A 19,841-nucleotide genomic window follows, 5' to 3' on the forward strand; every position below is an offset into this window, starting at 1 on the left:
AGCTGTAACTTTCATCCCAGAACATAGTTTAGGGGCCATTACTTCTTCAACTATAGTCATTTTTCTTTCGATTGCAAACGTAACCAGTTTTTCAATGGTGTAATGGTTTAACATAGAAAACTTACCGTTGGCTCTAGATTCTAATCTATCACTCCGATTTGCAAACGGATTTCACTGAAGCTGTAACTTTCATCCCAGAACATAGTTTAGGGGCCATTACTTCTTCAACTATAGTCATTTTTCTGTCAATTGCAAACGTAACCAGTTTTTCAATGGTGTATTGGTTTAACATAGAAAACTTACCGTTGGCTCTAGATTCTAATCTATCACCCCGATTTGCAAACGGATTTCACTGAAGCTGTAACTTTCATCCTTGAACATAGTTTAGGGGCCATTACTTCTTCAACTATAGTCATTTTTCTTTCAATTGCAAACGTAACCAGTTTTTCAATGGTGTAATGGTTTAACATAGAAAACTTACCGTTGGCTCTAGATTCGAATCTATCACTCCGATTTGCAAACGGATTTCACTGAAGCTGTAACTTTCATCCCAGAACATAGTTTAGGGGCCATTACTTCTTCAACTATAGTCATTTTTCTTTCGATTGCAAACGTAACCAGTTTTTCAATGGTGTAATGGTTTAACATAGAAAACTTACCGTTGGCTCTAGATTCTAATCTATCACTCCGATTTGCAAACGGATTTCACTGAAGCTGTAACTTTCATCCCAGAACATAGTTTAGGGGCCATTACTTCTTCAACTATAGTCATTTTTCTTCCGATTGCAAACGTAACCAGTTTTTCAATGGTGTAATGGTTTAACATAGAAAACTTACCGTTGGCTCTAGTTTCTAATCTATCACTCCGATTTGCAAACGGATTTCACTGAAGCTGTAACTTTCATCCCAGAACATAGTTTAGGGGCCATTACTTCTTCAACTATAGTCATTTTTCTTTCGATTGCACATGTAACCAGTTTTTCAATGGTGTAATGGTTTAACATAGAAAACTTACCGTTGGCTCTAGATTCTAATCTATCACTCCGATTTGCAAACGGATTTCACTGAAGCTGTAACTTTCATCCCAGAACATAGTTTAGGGGCCATTACTTCTTCAACTATAGTCATTTTTCTTTCGATTGCAAACGAAACCAGTTTTTCAATGGTGTAATGGTTTAACATAGAAAACTTACCGTTGGCTCTAGATTCTAATCTATCACTCCGATTTGCAAACGGATTTCACTGAAGCTGTAACTTTCATCCCAGAACATAGTTTAGGGGCCATTACTTCTTCAACTATAGTCATTTTTCTTTCAATTGCAAACGTAACCAGTTTTTCAATGGTGTAATGGTTTAACATAGAAAACTTACCGTTGGCTCTAGATTCTAATCTATCACTTCGATTCGCAAACGGATTTCACTGAAGCTGTAACTTTCATCCCAGAACATAGTTTAGGGGCCATTACTTCTTCAACTATAGTCATTTTTCTTTCGATTGCAAACGTAACCAGTTTTTCAATGGTGTAATGGTTTAACATAGAAAACTTACCGTTGGCTCTAGATTCTAATCTATTACTCCGATTTGCAAACGGATTTCACTGAAGCTGTAACTTTCATCCCAGAACATAGTTTAGGGGCCATTACTTCTTCAACTATAGTCATTTTTCTTTCGATTGCAAACGTAACCAGTTTTTCAATGGTGTATTGGTTTAACATAGAAAACTTACCGTTGGCTCTAGATTCTAATCTATCACTCCGATTTGCAAACGGATTTCACTGAAGCTGTAACTTTCATCCCAGAACATAGTTTAGGGGCCATTACTTCTTCAACTATAGTCATTTTTCTTTCAATTGCAAACGTAACCAGTTTTTCAATGGTGTAATGGTTTAACATAGAAAACTTACCGTTGGCTCTAGATTCTAATCTATCACTCCGATTTGCAAACGGATTTCACTGAAGCTGTAACTTTCATCCCAGAACATAGTTTAGGGGCCATTACTTCTTCAACTATAGTCATTTTTCTTTCAATTGCAAACGTAACCAGTTTTTCAATGGTGTAATGGTTTAACATAGAAAACTTACCGTTGGCTCTAGATTCTAATCTATCACTCCGATTTGCAAACGGATTTCACTGAAGCTGTAACTTTCATCCCAGAACATAGTTTAGGGGCCATTACTTCTTCAACTATAGTCATTTTTCTTTCAATTGCAAACGTAACCAGTTTTTCAATGGTGTAATGGTTTAACATAGAAAACTTACCGTTGGCTCTAGATTCTAATCTATCACTCCGATTTGCAAACGGATTTCACTGAAGCTGTAACTTTCATCCCAGAACATAGTTTAGGGGCCATTACTTCTTCAACTATAGTCATTTTTCTTTCAATTGCAAACGTAACCAGTTTTTCAATGGTGTAATGGTTTAACATAGAAAACTTACCGTTGGCTCTAGATTCTAATCTATCACTTCGATTTGCAAACGGATTTCACTGAAGCTGTAACTTTCACCCCAGAACATAGTTTAGGGGCCATTACTTCTTCAACTATAGTCATTTTTCTTTCAATTGCAAACGTAACCAGTTTTTCAATGGTGTAATGGTTTAACATAGAAAACTTACCGTTGGCTCTAGATTCTAATCTATCACTCCGATTTGCAAACGGATTTCACTGAAGCTGTAACTTTCATCCCAGAACATAGTTTAGGGGCCATTACTTCTTCAACTATAGTCATTTTTCTTTCAATTGCAAACTTAACCAGTTTTTCAATGGTGTAATGGTTTAACATAGAAAACTTACCGTTGGGTCTAGATTCTAATCTATCACTCCGATTTGCAAACGGATTTCACTGAAGCTGTAACTTTCATCCCAGAACATAGTTTAGGGGCCATTACTTCTTCAACTATAGTCATTTTTCTTTCAATTGCAAACGTAACCAGTTTTTCAATGGTGTAATGGTTTAACATAGAAAACGTACAGTTGGCTCTAGATTCTAATCTATCACTCCGATTTGCAAACGGATTTCACTGAAGCTGTAACTTTCATCCCAGAACATAGTTTAGGGGCCATTACTTCTTCAACTATAGTCATTTTTCTTTCAATTGCAAACGTAACCAGTTTTTCAATGGTGTAATGGTTTAACATACAAAACTTACCGTTGGCTCTAGATTCTAATCTATCACTCCGATTTTCAAACGGATTTCGCTGAAGCTTTAACTTTCATCCCAGAACATAGTTTAGGGGCCATTACTTCTTCAACTATAGTCATTTTTCTTTCAATTGCAAACGTAACCAGTTTTTCAATGGTGTAATGGTTTAACATAGAAAACTTACCGTTGGCTCTAGATTCTAATCTATCACTCCGATTTGCAAACGGATTTCGCTGAAGCTGTAACTTTCATCCCAGAACATAGTTTAGGGGCCATTACTTCTTCAACTATAGTCATTTTTCTTTCAATTGCAAACGTAACCAGTTTTTCAATGGTGTAATGGTTTAACATAGAAAACTTACCGTTGGCTCTAGATTCTAATCTATCACTCCGATTTGCAAACGGATTTCACTGAAGCTGTAACTTTCATCCCAGAACATAGTTTAGAGGCCATTACTTCTTCAACTATAGTCATTTTTCTTTCAATTGCAAACGTAACCAGTTTTTCAATGGTGTAATGGTTTAACATAGAAAACTTACCGTTGGCTCTAGATTCTAATCTATCACTCCGATTTGCAAACGGATTTCACTGAAGCTGTAACTTTCATCCCAGAACATAGTTTAGGGGCCATTACTTCTTCAACTATAGTCATTTTTCTTTCAATTGCAAACGTAACCAGTTTTTCAATGGTGTAATGGTTTAACATAGAAAACTTACCGTTGGCTCTAGATTCTAATCTATCACTCCGATTTGCAAACGGATTTCACTGAAGCTGTAACTTTCATCTCAGAACATAGTTTAGGGGCCATTACTTCTTCAACTATAGTCATTTTTCTTTCAATTGCAAACGTAACAAGTTTTTCAATGGTGTAATGGTTTAGCATAGAAAACTTACCGTTGGCTCTAGATTCTAATCTATCTCTCCGATTTGCAAACGGATTTCACTGAAGCTGTAACTTTCATCCCAGAACATAGTTTAGGGGCCATTACTTCTTCAACTATAGTCATTTTTCTTTCAATTGCAAACATAACCAGTTTTTCAATGGTGTAATGGTTTAACATAGAAAACTTACCGTTGGCTCTAGATTCTAATCTATCACTCCGATTTGCAAACGGATTTCACTGAAGCTGTAACTTTCATCCCAGAACATAGTTTAGGGGCCATTACTTCTTCAACTATAGTCATTTTTCTTTCAATTGCAAACGTAACCAGTTTTTCAATGGTGTAATGGTTTAACATAGAAAACTTACCGTTGGCTCTAGATTCTAATCTATCACTCCGATTTGCAAACGGATTTCACTGAAGCTGTAACTTTCATCCCAGAACATAGTTTAGGGGCCATTACTTCTTCAACTATAGTCATTTTTCTTTCAATTGCAAACGTAACCAGTTTTTCAATGGTGTAATGGTTTAACATAGAAAACTTACAGTTGGCTCTAGATTCTAATCTATCACTCCGATTTGCAAACGGATTTCACTGAAGCTGTAACTTTCACCCCAGAACATAGTTTAGGGGCCATTACTTCTTCAACTATAGTCATTTTTCTTTCAATTGCAAACGTAACCAGTTTTTCAATGGTGTAATGGTTTAACATAGAAAACTTACCGTTGGCTCTAGATTCTAATCTATCACTCCGATTTGCAAACGGATTTCACTGAAGCTGTAACTTTCATCCCAGATTATAGTTTAGGGGCCATTACTTCTTCAACTATAGTCATTTTTCTTTCGATTGCAAACGTAACCAGTTTTTCAATGGTGTATTGGTTTCACATAGAAAACTTACCGTTGGCTCTAGATTCTAATCTATCACTCCGATTTGCAAACGGATTCCACTGAAGCTGTAACTTTCATCCCAGAACATAGTTTAGGGGCCATTACTTCTTCAACTATAGTCATTTTTCTTTCGATTGCACACGTAACCAGTTTTTCAATGGTGTAATGGTTTAACGTAGAAAACTTACCGTTGGCTCTAGATTCTAATCTATCACTCCGATTTGCAAACGGATTTCACTGAAGCTGTAACTTTTATCCCAGAACATAGTTTAGGGGCCATCACTTCTTCAATTATAGTCATTTTTCTTTCAATTGCAAACGTAACCAGTTTTTCAATGGTGTAATGGTTTAACATAGAAAACTTACCGTTGGCTCTAGATTCTAATCTATCACTCCGATTTGCAAACGGATTTCACTGAAGCTGTAACTTTCATCTCAGAACATAGTTTAGGGGCCATTACTTCTTCAACTATAGTCATTTTTCTTTCAATTGCAAACGTAACAAGTTTTTCAATGGTGTAATGGTTTACCATAGAAAACTTACCGTTGGCTCTAGATTCTAATCTATCACTCCGATTTGCAAACGGATTTCGCTGAAGCTTTAACTTTCATCCCAGAACATAGTTTAGGGGCCATTACTTCTTCAACTATAGTCATTTTTCTTTCAATTGCAAACGTAACCAGTTTTTCAATGGTGTAATGGTTTAACATAGAAAACTTACCGTTGGCTCTAGATTCTAATCTATCACTCCGATTTGCAAACGGATTTCGTTGAAGCTGTAACTTTCATCCCAGAACATAGTTTAGGGGCCATTACTTCTTCAACTATAGTCATTTTTCTTTCAATTGCAAACGTAACCAGTTTTTCAATGGTGTAATGGTTTAACATAGAAAACTTACCGTTGGCTCTAGATTCTAATCTATCACTCCGATTTGCAAACGGATTTCACTGAAGCTGTAACTTTCATCCCAGAACATAGTTTAGAGGCCATTACTTCTTCAACTATAGTCATTTTTCTTTCAATTGCAAACGTAACCAGTTTTTCAATGGTGTAATGGTTTAACATAGAAAACTTACCGTTGGCTCTAGATTCTAATCTATCACTCCGATTTGCAAACGGATTTCACTGAAGCTGTAACTTTCATCCCAGAACATAGTTTAGGGGCCATTACTTCTTCAACTATAGTCATTTTTCTTTCAATTGCAAACGTAACCAGTTTTTCAATGGTGTAATGGTTTAACATAGAAAACTTACCGTTGGCTCTAGATTCTAATCTATCACTCCGATTTGCAAACGGATTTCACTGAAGCTGTAACTTTCATCTCAGAACATAGTTTAGGGGCCATTACTTCTTCAACTATAGTCATTTTTCTTTCAATTGCAAACGTAACAAGTTTTTCAATGGTGTAATGGTTTAGCATAGAAAACTTACCGTTGGCTCTAGATTCTAATCTATCTCTCCGATTTGCAAACGGATTTCACTGAAGCTGTAACTTTCATCCCAGAACATAGTTTAGGGGCCATTACTTCTTCAACTATAGTCATTTTTCTTTCAATTGCAAACATAACCAGTTTTTCAATGGTGTAATGGTTTAACATAGAAAACTTACCGTTGGCTCTAGATTCTAATCTATCACTCCGATTTGCAAACGGATTTCACTGAAGCTGTAACTTTCATCCCAGAACATAGTTTAGGGGCCATTACTTCTTCAACTATAGTCATTTTTCTTTCGATTGCAAACGTAACCAGTTTTTCAATGGTGTAATGGTTTAACATAGAAAACTTACCGTTGGCTCTAGATTCTAATCTATCACTCCGATTTGCAAACGGATTTCACTGAAGCTGTAACTTTCATCCCAGAACATAGTTTAGGGGCCATTACTTCTTCAACTATAGTCATTTTTCTTTCAATTGCAAACGTAACCAGTTTTTCAATGGTGTAATGGTTTAACATAGAAAACTTACCGTTGGCTCTAGATTCTAATCTATCACTCCGATTTGCAAACGGATTTCACTGAAGCTGTAACTTTCACCCCAGAACATAGTTTAGGGGCCATTACTTCTTCAACTATAGTCATTTTTCTTTCAATTGCAAACGTAACCAGTTTTTCAATGGTGTAATGGTTTAACATAGAAAACTTACCGTTGGCTCTAGATTCTAATCTATCACTCCGATTTGCAAACGGATTTCACTGAAGCTGTAACTTTCATCCCAGAACATAGTTTAGGGGCCATTACTTCTTCAACTATAGTCATTTTTCTTTCGATTGCAAACGTAACCAGTTTTTCAATGGTGTATTGGTTTCACATAGAAAACTTACCGTTGGCTCTAGATTCTAATCTATCACTCCGATTTGCAAACGGATTTCACTGAAGCTGTAACTTTCATCCCAGAACATAGTTTAGGGGCCATTACTTCTTCAACTATAGTCATTTTTCTTTCGATTGCACACGTAACCAGTTTTTCAATGGTGTAATGGTTTAACATAGAAAACTTACCGTTGGCTCTAGATTCTAATCTATCACTCCGATTTGCAAACGGATTTCACTGAAGCTGTAACTTTCATCCCAGAACATAGTTTAGGGGCCATTACTTCTTCAACTATAGTCATTTTTCTTTCAATTGCAAACGTAACCAGTTTTTCAATGGTGTAATGGTTTAACATAGAAAACTTACCGTTGGCTCTAGATTCCAATCTATCACTCCGATTTGCAAACGGATTTCACTGAAGCTGTAACTTTCATCCCAGAACATAGTTTAGGGGCATTACTTCTTCAACTATAGTCATTTTTCTTTCAATTTCAAACGTAACCAGTTTTTCAATGGTGTAATGGTTTAACATAGAAAACTTACCGTTGGCTCTAGATTCTAATCTATCACTCCGATTTGCAAACGGATTTCACTGAAGCTGTAACTTTCATCCCAGAACATAGTTTAGGGGCCATTACTTCTTCAACTATAGTCATTTTTCTTTCAATTGCAAACGTAACCAGTTTTTCAATGGTGTAATGGTTTAACATAGAAAACTTACCGTTGGCTCTAGATTCTAATCTATCACTCCGATTTGCAAACGGATTTCACTGAAGCTGTAACTTTCACCCCAGAACATAGTTTAGGGGCCATTACTTCTTCAACTATAGTCATTTTTCTTTCAATTGCAAACGTAACCAGTTTTTCAATGGTGTAATGGTTTAACATAGAAAACTTACCGTTGGCTCTAGATTCTAATCTATCACTCCGATTTGCAAACGGATTTCACTGAAGCTGTAACTTTCATCCCAGAACATAGTTTAGGGGCCATTACTTCTTCAACTATAGTCATTTTTCTTTCAATTGCAAACGTAACCAGTTTTTCAATGGTGTAATGGTTTAACATAGAAAACTTACCGTTGGCTCTAGATTCTAATCTATCACTCCGATTTGCAAACGGATTTCACTGAAGCTGTAACTTTCATCCCAGAACATAGTTTAGGGGCCATTACTTCTTCAACTATAGTCATTTTTCTTTCAATTGCAAACGTAACCAGTTTTTCAATGGTGTAATGGTTTAACATAGAAAACTTACCGTTGGCTCTAGATTCTAATCTATCACTCCGATTTGCAAACGGATTTCACTGAAGCTGTAACTTTCATCCCAGAACATAGTTTAGGGGCCATTACTTCTTCAACTATAGTCATTTTTCTTTCGATTGCAAACGTAACCAGTTTTTCAATGGTGTAATGGTTTAACATAGAAAACTTACCGTTGGCTCTAGATTCTAATCTATCACTCCGATTTGCAAACGGATTTCGCTGAAGCTTTAACTTTCATCCCAGAACATAGTTTAGGGGCCATTACTTCTTCAACTATAGTCATTTTTCTTTCAATTGCAAACGTAACCAGTTTTTCAATGGTGTAATGGTTTAACATAGAAAACTTACCGTTGGCTCTAGATTCTAATCTATCACTCCGATTTGCAAACGGATTTCGCTGAAGCTGTAACTTTCATCCCAGAACATAGTTTAGGGGCCATTACTTCTTCAACTATAGTCATTTTTCTTTCAATTGCAAACGTAACCAGTTTTTCAATGGTGTAATGGTTTAACATAGAAAACTTACCGTTGGCTCTAGATTCTAATCTATCACTCCGATTTGCAAACGGATTTCACTGAAGCTGTAACTTTCATCCCAGAACATAGTTTAGGGGCCATTACTTCTTCAACTATAGTCATTTTTCTTTCAATTGCAAACGTAACCAGTTTTTCAATGGTGTAATGGTTTAACATAGAAAACTTACCGTTGGCTCTAGATTCTAATCTATCACTCCGATTTGCAAACGGATTTCACTGAAGCTGTAACTTTCATCCCAGAACATAGTTTAGGGGCCATTACTTCTTCAACTATAGTCATTTTTCTTTCAATTGCAAACGTAACCAGTTTTTCAATGGTGTAATGGTTTAACATAGAAAACTTACCGTTGGCTCTAGATTCTAATCTATCACTCCGATTTGCAAACGGATTTCACTGAAGCTGTAACTTTCATCTCAGAACATAGTTTAGGGGCCATTACTTCTTCAACTATAGTCATTTTTCTTTCAATTGCAAACGTAACAAGTTTTTCAATGGTGTAATGGTTTAGCATAGAAAACTTACCGTTGGCTCTAGATTCTAATCTATCACTCCGATTTGCAAACAGATTTCACTGAAGCTGTAACTTTCATCCCAGAACATAGTTTAGGGGCCATTACTTCTTCAACTATAGTCATTTTTCTTTCAATTGCAAACATAACCAGTTTTTCAATGGTGTAATGGTTTAACATAGAAAACTTACCGTTGGCTCTAGATTCTAATCTATCACTCCGATTTGCAAACGGATTTCACTGAAGCTGTAACTTTCATCCCAGAACATAGTTTAGGGGCCATTACTTCTTCAACTATAGTCATTTTTCTTTCGTTTCAAGGGTGTTTATTGAAAGATAGTGTCACATACATAATAATCACAAAACATACAATGTTCCCCCTTAGGGGATTGTTGAAATAGCTTTAGAAATTAACAATTATTGCAGTTCAAACGATATAACTACAAGCTATTAAGTAATAATTTTAAGATATCAAAGAATGTGCACTCCCTTGTCTTTTTTAATCGGAATGAGATGAAGGGAGGAAGGATAGGGAAGGGAAAGGGGAGGGGGAGGGAGGGGGATAGGGAGGGGGTGGATTAGGGGAAGTCAGCCCTAAGTGGGAATTCCACAGCATGTCCGGGGCTGTCAGCCTCATAGGGATGGAGAGGGGAAAAGGGAAAGAAAAAAGGGGGGGGGGGGGGAGGTCAGGGTAGATTATACTGTAACCGAAAAATGAAATACTATGAAACTGTCTACAAAGTAAACTCACAATTTTACCCAATGAAAGTCACCTGTTTTTTAAAGTACACCTCATATCTGTAGCATCTTACTCATGACTCAATGATATCATAACAAGTTTCACACTCTCCAGGCCTAAAAAGCGTGTAGCGTATATGCAAGGCCCTGGTTGTCTTGCCAGGTAATCCAGGGGTCCCATATTTTGTTGAAATTATTCATTCTGTCGTATAGTTTGGCCAGTATATGTTCTGATTGCATTGTATCGTTAAGGCCTTGAAACACAGCATCGACCGACAAGGAGGGGGCTCGCCATTTGGAGGCTAAGTGGCGTTTGGCTTGTGCCATTATAAACTGGAGAAGCTTATGGGCAGCATAAGGCAGGGCAGGGGGTTTATTGCCCAACAGAACTACTGTGGGATCAATGGTGATGGTCTTACCCAAAATGAGTTCTGACCTCCTCCATATATTTTTCCAATAGTTTTGTGCTATAGGGCATGCCCACCATGTATGCCAGGTGTCTCCTCTTTCAGAACATCCTCTAAAACACTGGTCGGAGCATGACTCAGAGAACAAGCCCAGTCTTGCGGGTGTGTAATGAGCTCTGTGAAGTAGTTTAAAGGAAGTTTCTATGGTCGAATAAAAGAGACTATTTTTGGTCAATTGTGTGCAACAATGTGCCCATTTTTCCGCTGTCAGAGTAGTTGTACAGTCATTTTCCCAATCACTCTGGCATTTTAACTTGCTCTCCATGTCATGCTCCAAGAGTAGTGCATAAATCTCTGAGATTAAACCTCTGTCCAGCGATCTTCCCCTACATCGCACCTCGAAAGGCGTATAGACCAGGACATCATCATTTTTATCAAGGGTTTTTAGAAAATTAAGTATCTGTGTTGCCCTATAACGTTCTGCTGCTGGAATAGCAAGTTCTTCATATAAATACTGTTGTGTCATAATTTTAAAAGCTCGTAGAAACTTACCCAGAAATAAGAGGCCCTTTTCAAACCACCATCGAAATTGTGATGTGTTGTGGCCTAGGGGGAAGTCAGGATTTCTCAGTATATGGGTCATACAGGACACAGGAGCTTGTAACCCATATTTATACCTATATTTATTCCATATCTTAAAGGAATGAGCCGAGACGGGAGATAATTTATTTATATGTTGGTACGGTATCTTTGTGGCCCACATAATTGCCGGCATGGACAGTGGTTTCAATAGTTGGGATTCTACATCTACCCACAGAGGGGCAGCAGTGCCTGAGTTCACGATCGCCAGCTGAGATAACTGTGCGGCGATATAGTAATTCCAGAGTATGGGGGCCCCCAGACCTCCCCTGTCCTTAGGTCTTGCTAACGTTAAGTATTTTATTCTTGGTTTCCGCTGGCGCCATATAAACCTTTGAATTTGGCGCTGCAGATTATGTATAGCCGATTTCTTTATGGGAATAGGTAGCACTCTGAAAAGATAGAGAAGGCGTGGGAGAAGGGTCATTTTAACAGAAATTACACGTCCAAGAAGTGAGATGGGAAATTCGTTCCAGGCCTCAAGATCAGTCTGGAGTTTCCTAATTAAAGCAGGGTAATTATAATCATATAGTTTAGTTGGGTCCCGGGTAAGATTTATTCCTAAGTACTTTATCTTTGTGGGTTGGGGTTGTATGCCTAATGATTTAGCTAGTGAAGTAGTGTCACGAAATGATGCTTCAGTAAGCATCAGTTCTGATTTGTCATAATTTAGTTTCAGCCCTGAAAATTTTGTGAATGTTTGGAGAATTCTAAACAAATTAGGGATAGAGGTATGTGGGGACGTGAGAGTTAGGAGAATATCATCAGCGAACAAGCTGATTTTCTGTTCCCTATTACCTATCGTCACTCCTAGGACTTCCTTGGAACGTCGGATTGCATTGGCCAGGGGTTCCATCATGAGGGCAAATATTGCCGGTGATAAGGGGCAGCCCTGTCTTGTCCCGCGTTTTATAGGGAATGATGTTCTCTGAGTGGAGGGTAATTTTAATACTGCGGAAGGAAGGGAGTATAGGGCATCTAAGGCTTTTAAGTAGTTGCCCCTGAATCCAAATTTTTGAAGGGTGGCTTTCATATACGACCATTTTACCAGGTCGAAAGCCTTTTCCATGTCCAAGGCGAGAAGAGCTAAATTAATGTGATTTCTCTTGCACCAATGCTGAATGTCAATAACTTTTCGTATATTGTCCGGTGCCTGCCGGAGGGGAACAAACCCCACTTGATCCTTATTTATAAGGAGCGGTAGTATTGTATTTATTCTGACTGCTAATATGGAGGTTAGTAATTTATAATCGATTCCTAGGAGGGAGATGGGCCTATAGTTCTTTACTACCAGGGGGTCCCTATTTGGCTTGGGGATGACGACCAGTGCTGAGGCTAGAAATTCAGGGGGGGGGATAGTCCCTTTTAATATTGTATTATAAAATTTTAACAGGGATGGCGCTAGTTTGTATTCGAATTTTTTATAATAAAGGGCTGTCAAGCCGTCCGGGCCTGGTGCCTTGGGTCTTTTCAATCTTTTTATGGCCTCATGTAGCTCTTCCTGGGTAATGTCCTGATTAAGTGACTTGGCCGTGTCTTCCGAAAGGGATGTTAAAATGTTTTCATTCAGAAAGTCTGACTGCGCTGCGGTTTGGGAATTATCGGGATGATCATGGTATAAGGACTTATAGTAATCTAGGAATGTGCTGTGGATCTTATCCGGATTGGAAGTGATTGTGCCATCTCCTTTTCTAATTCGGGTGATTCTATTAAGCACCTGCTGACCTCTCAGTTTCTTGGCCAACCATCTGTTTGGTTTATTAATTTGTTCATAACAAATCGCCTTGCACCATCTTAAAGATTTTTCTGCCTCAGTATTAAGGATAATATTTAGTTGGAGTTGGACATCCTGTATCTGTTTCTTCAAGTATCTGGAAGGAATCGTCTGGTTCTTAATTGATAACATGCGGATTTTATGCTCCAGATTGGATTGGGTGACATTTTTAGCCTTCTTATAGGTAGAGGCTATTCGTATGAACTCCCCTCTAATCACAGTTTTGTGAGCCATCCAGCAAATCCCTGGGGATATGTCTGGAGTTTCGTTTTCGGCAAAGTAGTTGTTTAAACATGCGTCTATTTTATCATAAATATCAGAGTTTAGGAGTAGGGAGTCATTCAGTCTCCAAGGTGATGGTTGAGATCTGTTTATTGGTGTGGTCAGGACCGTTAAAACTGGGTCGTGATCAGACCAAGGCGTTAGCAGATGTCTTGAGTATACCATAGACGAAGCCCAACCCGCGGAGATTAGTATCATATCAATCCTTGAGTAGGTATTATGGGGTGCTGAGTAAAATGTATAGCCTTTCTTAGGGCCATTATGTTCCCTCCATGAATCTACCAAAGAATGGGTTCTAAATAAATTATCAAAATAGGCTTTATTCTTTTTAGCATCAGAGGAGCGGGAGGGATTAGTCCTATCTAGAGAATCATTTGGAGTGGTATTAAAATCGCCCGACCATATCATGAGATCAAATTTGAGATCTAGTAATAAGTCGGAGATCTTGGTTATAGTGTCCAATGGCTTATCAGGGGGGGCATAAACGTTGACAATGCAGATAGTCTTCCCCTGGTAATTTCCAAGCAGGATAATAAATGTGCCTTCCGTGTCCAAGATCTGGTGCTGTATCTCTATGGAAAGGTCATTAGCTAGGAATATGGCTACTCCTCTCCGCTTTGTAGCGTAGTTAGATAAATAGAACCTCTGGAATTTTCTATGAAAAAAGGATGGATGGGACGTCTTAGTAAAATGTGTTTCCTGTAGGCACAGGATGTCGGGGGAGTGTTTTACATATTCCTTAAATGCTTTATTTCGTTTCGAGGGAGAGTTTAGGCCTCTTGGATTATGTGAAAGTATGTTTAGGGACTTGTTAACCATTTTCTAAGTGTGAGAGAATGATAATGATTGCCCAAGAATATAAGTGGTAGATTTGAGTTGGATGAGATACTATACATTTAAGTTGAGGTGGATAATAACAGGTAACTTGTGTCAAATTCAAGTTTATAATATTTGCTACAAGAAGGGTAAGGACAAGGCATAAAGCCTTATGATAGCCCCGTAGGGCCAACAACTCATCCGAGACACAGCCCATAATAAAAAAGGCTGCACTCGGGTGACTAAGTCGGGGACACAGTAACTTCCAGGGCCATCTACCCGATACAGTGTAGAATACTGCTAGATGGCCTGAACCGGGGTTAACCTCAGATAAACATTTTAAACATAAAGCTAATAAACTTCTATTTGTATACTTAAAGTTTTACATAAGCAGATAAGTGATATAAGCTGGATATTATATCCATTTGTGCCCTGAGACCGCATTAGACCTCAGGACAAGTTATAACAATATTTTACCCTTTTAGTTTTTGCCACTTTATTTCTTTAAATCACTTAGAAGGCTTCCATCACGAGGTCGTCCATTGACTTGTATAAGAAGTTCCTTGCGTTGAGAGTTCGTGATAAACTTCAGTTCAGAGCCTGCAAGATATGGGCCCCACATCATAAAGGGGGCCTTAGTCAAATTTTGTTGGGTCAATAGGACCAACGTGAAGATTCAGGCTTAACTATGAACAGTTGTCTGGGGTAGTCAAATGGACCTTGATCCTACATCATAAAGAGGATCTGCCAACGTTAGTGTGTTCTGAGATTTCCTAATTGGAAACATCTCGTGACAGCTATGAAGTCGAGGTCCCACATCATAAAGGGGACCTTGGTGTGGAGAAAAAGAACAGAAGAAAGAGTTACTAGAGGGCCTTTCAGGGTACGCAGTTTACCTCATGAGGCCCTGTTGTTCCTCCGTGACGGCTTTCAATCATCCTGGGATGAATCTCGTGGATAGAACTCCAAAGCCCGGGGTTGGAACCGTGCTCTGCCGATCGTCTCCCAGTTTCTTCTTCTCCTAGGAGATCTTTGCTGCCCGGGGGGCAGGTTGGTTGGAGGTGGGATTGTATATGGAATGTTTGCTTCATTTAGTGCGTCTGCTGTCTCGTCTGGAGTTTTACAATTATATTGTCTGCCGTTGATTGTAAAGGTGAGCATAAAAGGGAATCTCCACCGGTATCTAATAGAGGCTCTTTGCAAAGCTAAGGTGTAAGGTCTTAGTGCGCGTCTCTTTACAATGGTGGTGGGAGCGAGATCAGCGAAGATTTGGACTGATTGGGGAACAGCTGGGAGATGTTCCAGGTCGCGTGCTGCTAGGAGTATACTGTCTCTAGCATCCTCAGATGCAATTCTTGCAATAACGTCCCTAGGCAGCTCCGGGTTTCTGGGGCGAGCAAAGGCCCTATGAATGCGTACTACTCTCATGAGGGATGGTTCCATGTTAGGGAGTAGAGCTGAGAATAGATTTGTGGCTACTGCGTTCAAGTCATCAAATGATTCGGGAAGGCCTCTGATACGGACATTGGAGCGTCTACACCGATTCTCAAGGTCTTCCATTTTTTCTTCAACGGTGGTGATTCTGATATCCTGTGAATCAATGTGGGACTTATCAATTTGGACCGCGGATAATAGATCATCTGATTGGCCCTCTAGAAGATGGACTCTTTCTCCTAGGTCGTCTATTTTAGTATTAAGCTCGTTCACTGCCTCCCTTAACTCAGATCGAAAGATGCGAGTGATCGCGCCTAGGAGCTCCTCGTTGGACATGCTACTTTGTGTCATAGGCTGTGTAATTGTATGCAAGGGACTAGGTATGCGTTGCTGTGGGTCGCCTTGTGTACTGCTACGCAGGTCATCATGCGGGTTTCCTTGCCTATCCAGCGAACTTCTATGCGGCATTACTTGCGAATGTGTTTCCGCCATTGTGCGTCTGCTGTCCAATGATTCTAAGTGTACGCGTGGTTGCATATTGGGATGCGAACTAGAGTGCGTATCGGATGGTAAGTTGGTAAGCGTATTTTCGTACGCGTTCGATCCCGCAATAGCAGCAGTGGTATGCGTGCTTTCGTACGCGTTCGGTGCCATAGGCATAGTATTGGCATGCGTACTTTCGTACGCGTTCGTTCCTCCATTGTTAGTGCTGGCATGCGAACTTTTGTACGCGTTCGTTCCCATAGGCTTAGTATTGGCATGCGTACTTTCGGTCGCGTTTGTTCCTCCAGTGGTAGTGCTGGCATGCGTACTTTTGTACGCGTTCGTTCCCATAGGGCTAGTGTTGGCATGCGTATTTTCCGTTCCCGCGGCCCGCGGCGCTTCTTTCTTATTAGGGGGTGAGATGTTCCCAGACCTACCTCGATTCGTAGCGGTGGTGCCCTCGGTGTGTGAGGAGTGTTGTGGGGGGGACCCCCTATTGATGGGCTGCGATCCGGAGCCAGGGCTGCGTGGAGCAGAGCCTGTCAGTTTTCTATCCGCTCCTTTTGGTGCCTGATGAGCGGCAGAGGCTTGCTGGGAAACAGGGCTGCTTGTGGAGGCTTTTTGTTGGGCCTTGTCGGCCATCTTAGATAACCTTCTTCTGTCTTTCAGCGGTGAAAGAAGGGGTCTTACGGTGGGCTTGCTTCTCAGGGGGTATCCAGTGGAGGCTCTTCTCATTGCTCAGGTGAAGGGCTATCCGGCGATGTATGGATGTCCCCGATTCGGCCAATATTATAGCGGTGATGGCCCTTGGAACACAGAGCTCACAGAGCACACATCCACACTCTGTGGCACTGCAATAGCGCCCCGTCATTTTTCTTTCAATTGCAAACGTAACCAGTTTTTCAATGGTGTAATGGTTTAACATAGAAAACTTACCGTTGGCTCTAGATTCTAATCTATCACTCCGATTTGCAAACGGATTTCACTGAAGCTGTAACTTTCATCCCAGAACATAGTTTAGGGGCCATTACTTCTTCAACTATAGTCATTTTTCTTTCAATTGCAAACGTAACCAGTTTTTCAATGGTGTAATGGTTTAACATAGAAAACTTACCGTTGGCTCTAGATTCTAATCTATCACTCCGATTTGCAAACGGATTTCACTGAAGGTGTAACTTTCACCCCAGAACATAGTTTAGGGGCCATTACTTCTTCAACTATAGTCATTTTTCTTTCAATTGCAAACGTAACCAGTTTTTCAATGGTGTAATGGTTTAACATAGAAAACTTACCGTTGGCTCTAGATTCTAATCTATCACTCCGATTTGCAAACGGATTTCACTGAAGGTGTAACTTTCACCCCAGAACATAGTTTAGGGGCCATTACTTCTTCAACTATAGTCATTTTTCTTTCAATTGCAAACGTAACCAGTTTTTCAATGGTGTAATGGTTTAACATAGAAAACTTACCGTTGGCTCTAGATTCTAATCTATCACTCCGATTTGCAAACAGATTTCACTGAAGCTGTAACTTTCATCCCAGAACATAGTTTAGGGGCCATTACTTCTTCAACTATAGTCATTTTTCTTTCAATTGCAAACGTAACCAGTTTTTCAATGGTGTAATGGTTTAACATAGAAAACTTACCGTTGGCTCTAGATTCGAATCTATCACTCCGATTTGCAAACGGATTTCACTGAAGCTGTAACTTTCATCTCAGAACATAGTTTAGGGGCCATTACTTCTTCAACTATAGTCATTTTTCTTTCAATTGCAAACGTAACAAGTTTTTCAATGGTGTAATGGTTTAACATAGAAAACTTACCGTTGGCTCTAGATTCTAATCTATCACTCCGATTTGCAAACGGATTTCACTGAAGGTGTAACTTTCACCCCAGAACATAGTTTAGGGGCCATTACTTCTTCAACTATAGTCATTTTTCTTTCAATTGCAAACGTAACCAGTTTTTCAATGGTGTAATGGTTTAACATAGAAAACTTACCGTTGGCTCTAGATTCTAATCTATCACTCCGATTTGCAAACGGATTTCACTGAAGCTGTAACTTTCATCCCAGAACATAGTTTAGGGGCCATTACTTCTTCAACTATAGTCATTTTTCTTTCAATTGCAAACGTAACCAGTTTTTCAATGGTGTAATGGTTTAACATAGAAAACTTACCGTTGGCTCTAGATTCTAATCTATCACTCCGATTTGCAAACGGATTTCACTGAAGCTGTAACTTTCATCCCAGAACATAGTTTAGGGGCCATTACTTCTTCAACTATAGTCATTTTTCTTTCAATTGCAAACGTAACCAGTTTTTCAATGGTGTAATGGTTTAACATAGAAAACTTACCGTTGGCTCTAGATTCTAATCTATCACTCCGATTTGCAAACGGATTTCACTGAAGCTGTAACTTTCATCCCAGAACATAGTTTAGGGGCCATTACTTCTTCAACTATAGTCATTTTTCTTTCAATTGCAAACGTAACCAGTTTTTCAATGGTGTAATGGTTTAACATAGAAAACTTACCGTTGGCTCTAGATTCTAATCTATCACTCCGATTTGCAAACGGATTTCACTGAAGCTGTAACTTTCATCCCAGAACATAGTTTAGGGGCCATTACTTCTTCAACTCTAGTCATTTTTCTTTCAATTGCGAACGTAACCAGTTTTTCAATGGTGTAATGGTTTAACATAGGAAACTTACCGTTGGCTCTAGATTCAAATCTATCACTCCGATTTGCAAACAGATTTCACTGAAGCTGTAACTTTCATCCCAGAACATAGTTTAGGGGCCATTACTTCTTCAACTATAGTCATTTTTCTTTCAATTGCAAACGTAACCAGTTTTTCAATGGTGTAATGGTTTAACATAGAAAATTTACCGTTGGCTCTAGATTCTAATCTATCACTCCGATTTGCAAACGGATTTCACTGAAGCTGTAACTTTCATCCCAGAACATAGTTTAGGGGCCATTACTTCTTCAGCTATAGTCATTTTTCTTTCAATTGCAAACGTAACCAGTTTTTCAATGGTGTAATGGTTTAACATAGAAAACTTACCGTTGGCTCTAGATTCTAATCTATCACTCCGATTTGCAAACGGATTTCACTGAAGCTGTAACTTTCATCCCAGAACATAGTTTAGGGGCCATTACTTCTTCAACTATAGTCATTTTTCTTTCAATTGCAAACGTAACCAGTTTTTCAATGGTGTAATGGTTTAACATAGAAAACTTACCGTTGGCTCTAGATTCTAATCTATCACTCCGATTTGCAAACGGATTTCACTGAAGCTGTAACTTTCATCTCAGAACATAGTTTAGGGGCCATTACTTCTTCAACTATAGTCATTTTTCTTTCAATTGCAAACGTAACCAGTTTTTCAATGGTGTAATGGTTTAACATAGAAAATTTACCGTTGGCTCTAGATTCTAATCTATCACTCCGATTTGCAAACGGATTTCACTGAAGCTGTAACTTTCATCCCAGAACATAGTTTAGGGGCCATTACTTCTTCAACTATAGTCATTTTTCTTTCAATTGCAAACGTAACCAGTTTTTCAATGGTGTAATGGTTTAACATAGAAAACTTACCGTTGGCTCTAGATTCTAATCTATCACTCCGATTTGCAAACGGATTTCACTGAAGCTGTAACTTTCATCCCAGAACATAGTTTAGGGGCCATTACTTCTTCAACTATAGTCATTTTT

The sequence above is a fragment of the Hyperolius riggenbachi genome, chromosome 1 (assembly GCF_040937935.1).
Source record: "Hyperolius riggenbachi isolate aHypRig1 chromosome 1, aHypRig1.pri, whole genome shotgun sequence".
Taxonomy (NCBI): domain Eukaryota; kingdom Metazoa; phylum Chordata; class Amphibia; order Anura; family Hyperoliidae; genus Hyperolius; species Hyperolius riggenbachi.